We start from the raw sequence: 4747 nt of genomic DNA, 5'->3' as shown, positions 1-4747 counted from the left end.
ATCACCTGAGGTTGGGAGTTCGAGACCAGTCTGATCAACATGGAGAAACCCTGTCTCTACTAAAAATACAAAAGTAGCCGGGTGTGGTGGCACATGCCTGTAATCCCAGCTATTTGGGAGGCTGAGGCAGGAGAATCGCTTGAACCCGGGAGGTGGAAGTTACAGTGAGCTGAGATCACGCTGTTGCACTCCAGTCTGGACGACAAGAGCGAAACTCTGTCTCAAAAAAATAAACAAACAAACCAAAAAAAAAAAAAAAAACAGTTCATTTTAGGGAAGGAGATTGTTAGTCTTCCAGAAAAGAAACTACAAGAATTAAACAATTAAATCTCTTTAAAAAATGATGAGGAAGTGGGATCATTTAGTTTAGTGAAAATCACCAAACAATTAGACAAGAAGGAACATTTAAAACTTAAAGAATCAAGCTACAAAGCCCATTGGCTAAAATTTTTAAAGAAAGATCTAGAGATTTCAAATCATCCAACTCTGCTAAAGAGTGAAAATGATTAGCCATGGCTTTCTTCCACTATTGGTAGATGCAGTTACCACATAACTAACCAGAAGGTTTAAAGACTATCTGTAGAAGCAACTAAGGCTTCACCTATGATAAAAGAGTTTGGAGTCAGACTGCTTAGATTTAAATCCCAGTTCCATCATTTACCTATTTGCTTTATGTCTTTGGAAGTTACTTAACTTCTCGATTCCTGTTTCCTTGTCTGAAAATTAGGATAATAATTGTTCCCAAATCATAAAGTTGTTATGGGGAGTAATAAGATAGGGTGTGTAAAATACTCAATACAGAGCCTGGATCATAGTAAGAGTAAGTACTCTACAAAAACTTGTGATTGTCATTAGCGATATAATAAAAAGTTATGAACCAAAGTGACCAGTAAGAAAACATGAAAGTTTTTATATGAGCATCTATGTGAGCATCTATAATGTGTCAGTCATTATGCTAACCAGTTTTCATACATTATTTCTTTTAATTCGTTGTCTTTGAATTATTTTAAAAGAATTAAAAGAATACAGTATGATTTAATGTGAAAATGAAAAAGAGAAGATTCCAGCTGGGCACCGTGGCTCACGCCTGTAATCCCACCACTTTGGGAGGTCGAGACGGGAGAATCACTTGAGGTCAGGAGTCCAAGACCAGCCTGGCCAACATGGTGAAACCCTGTCTCTACTAAAAATACAAAACTTAGCTAGTCGTGGTGGCACATGCCTGTAATCCCAGCTACTCGGGAGGCTGCAGCAGGAGAATCACTTGAACCTGGGAGGTGGAGGTTGCAGTGTTGCAGTGAGCCGAGATCACGCCCCTGCACTCCAGCCTGGGTGACAGAGTGAGACTCTGTCTCAAAAAAACAAAACAAAACAAAATGAAAATAAAAAACCAAAAGAAAGAAAAAGAGAAGATTCCAACTAACTCCTTACTTCCACCAATATTGAGAATTTCCATTCCAGTGACTTAGAGATAATCACTACAAACATTTTTGAGGAGAGGAGGAAGGGGGAGGAGTATATTATTCTAGAGATTTCTATGCTTATACTGGTACACATATTTATAACACCATCTTTTAGTACACAAATGCCATACATAATATCCTGCAAATTTCTTTTTATTATTTATTGTATCTTGAGCTATCTCACCTTTTTTAAAATAGATTTTTCATTTTTGCACAATTTTGGATTTACAGTAGAGTTGCATATTAACATTTTACATAATCAAGGTGTGTCCACAGTTGGTTCCTTCGGGTGGATTCTTGCTCTTGCTGACTTCACTAATGAAGCCATGGACCTTCGTGGTGAGTGTTACAGTTCTTAAAGGTGGCACAGTCCTAAAGAGTGAGCAGCAGCAAGGTTTATTGTGAAGAGCGAAAGAACAAAGCTTCCACAATGCGGAAGGTGATCCGAGTGGGTTGCCACTTCTGGCTGGGGTGGCCAGCTTTTATTCCCTTATCTGTCCTCACCCACGTCCTGCTGATTGGTCCATTTTACAGAGTGCTGATTGGTCCATTTTACAGAGTGCTGATTGGTGCATTTACAATCCTTTAGCTAGACACAAAGCACTGATTGGTGCATGTACAATCCTCGAGCTAGACAGAAAAGTTCTCCAAGTCCCCACTGGACCCAGGAAGTCCAGCTGGCTTCACCTTTCAAAGGTACTTTTGTCAAAAATAAGAAATTAACATTGGTACGTTAATATTAACCAAACTCTGACTTTGAATTTCACTAGTGTTTTCACTAATGTTCTTTTTTGTTCCAGGATCAAGTCTAACATATCATGTTGCATTTAGTCCTTAACAGTTTTTATTTTTCTACCTCATTCTATTTGCATAACTGCATAGTATTAGATAGTATGAGTGTGCCACAATTTACATGATCCTACTGACAAATATTTATGCTATTTCTAGTTTTGAGTTATTACAAACAATGCTATAATGAACATCAATACACATATGTCTTTGTACACTTGTGCTGTAGGATAATCTTAGAATTGCTGGGTCAAAGAATAGGCACATTTGAAATTTTTTATATACATTGACATATTGCCTTGAAAATGCTTTTAATAGCTCATATTCCACCAAATTCAAATGAGAGCTTTTATTTCCCCATAAATTTTGCTAATCTAAGAGTGAAAATGTCATTTCATTGTTTTCATTTGCAGTTATTTAATTATGAGTACATTTGAGCATCTTTTCAGATATTTATTGGCAGTTTATATTTTATTTTTTAAATTGTATTATTATTTTTTTTGAGATGAAGTCTTTCTCTGTCCCCCAGGCTGGACTGCAGTGGCGCGATCTCAGCTCACTGCAAGCTCTGCCTCCTGAGTCCGCACCATTCTCCTGCCTTAGCCTCCCGAGTAGCTGTGACTACAGGCGCCCACCACCATGCCCTGCTGATTTTTTGTACCTGTTAGTAGAGACGGGATTTCACCGTGTTAGCCAGGACGGTCTCGATCCCCTGACCTCGTGATCCACCCGCCTCGGCCTCCCAAAGTGCTGGGATTACAGGCGTGAGCTACCATGACTGCCCTATATTTCATTTTTTATGAGGTGCTAACTTACCTTCTAAGCATTCTTCTCTTGGGTTGTTCATCTTTTCCTTATTGATTTATAAGCACTCTTTTACACTGAAAAAAATAGCCATTTGGCATATTTGTTGCAAATACTTTTCCAGATGATATTTTGTCTTTTGACTTTGTTTACATTAATATTTGCTATACATGAGTTAAACATTTTAAATTACCATCTTTCCCTTTACAATTCTGGCTTTTGGTTTGTTTCAAATGAATATTATTATAAAATATTCACCTTTGTATACATTATTTCTAATTCTCACAATGCTACCAAGTAATTATTACAACTCAGCCTTCACATTCTCAAGGAATGTTGAGATCTCTTCAAATGACAAATTTACAAGTATTACTCTATTTCAAAGACATTACGAAATCATTTCAGAAAGTTTAACAATGTGACCCCAACTTTATTTTGCTAGATTCCTTCCAATTCTTGCACCTTAAAATGTGGGCACTTGCTGACCCCAAAGAAAGCTGAGTGAATCGTGGTCAGTTTGTCTTTGGTTGCCTTGGGCACTGGTATTTGCCTCTCCTCCTTCAATATGTTTACCAAGGCATTTTCTGTTGACAAGAGCCTCTTTTTAATACTGTTGAACACACTGACCTATTAACCTTTTCTTTATGAATTTCTTCAGCTTAGAAAGAGGCAAGCAAGCACTTCTGTGGCAGTGACTTTTATCTTTATAAAATGTCAATAGAAAAATGCTACTTTAGGTCACAGAAACAATCTTTTTTTTTTGAGGTCACAGTGGGTTAAGAGCCCCACAAATGTCCTCACTTGCTTACCTCATGAAAATATTTATACAAATGTTCCTAGGTTTCTCCCAGATTACATTTTCTTGAGCATCATTTTTTCTATTCTCATCTACACACCAAAAGTTATTCATCTTTCCAATAGTCAGTGGTTTTTAACTTAATTGATGAGCTTTTTTTCCTTAGTGGATGCACTCATTTAAATAGTTTCCCAAATTACTTTCTCTTGTTTCCTTATTGATGGTGTCTTTTCCACCATAAATATAAGTCATTGACTAATTTTACATCCCACTCTTTTAACTTAGACAGAAGGCCTATTTTGTGGCTAAGATCCATCACTTTAATAATTTCTTCAATCTCATTACTAATAATTGAATTTCTTTTCAGAGTCATTTTCCACAAAGAAAATTCATGGAAGAACTCCATAAGTGGAGAAGACTAGGTAGAAATGAGACTATATTAAAGTGTAGTTGCCATATGATTAACTAGACTTACTCACTAGCTAAGTGACTAGTTTATCCATTTATTCAACATGAATTTAAAAGCACCTACTATATGCCAGGTATTGTGAGGGCTGTGCATTCCCTCATGAAACTCAGTCTACTGCTAGGATAATTAGAGTCAGCATATATTGATTGCTTAGTATTTGTCAGGCAGTGTGTGTTGAGTGCTTTAAACAGTTTACATGCATTTCCTCACTTGTGAGATGGGGATATTAGAAGTACTTATGCATAAAGTTGTTGAGAGAACTGAATAAAAAATATATGCAAAGGGGCCGGGTGCAGTGGTTCACACCTGTAATCCCAGCACTTTGGGAGGCCGAGACGGGCAGATCACGAGATCAGGAGCTCTAGACTAGCCTGACCAACATGGTGAAACCCTGTCTCTACTAAAATACAAAATTAGCCGGACATG

Source organism: Rhinopithecus bieti, unplaced genomic scaffold (assembly GCF_001698545.2).
Source record: "Rhinopithecus bieti isolate Rb0 unplaced genomic scaffold, ASM169854v2 scaffold_11944, whole genome shotgun sequence".
NCBI lineage: Eukaryota > Metazoa > Chordata > Mammalia > Primates > Cercopithecidae > Rhinopithecus > Rhinopithecus bieti.
Note: the sequence above shows the minus strand (reverse complement) of the source record.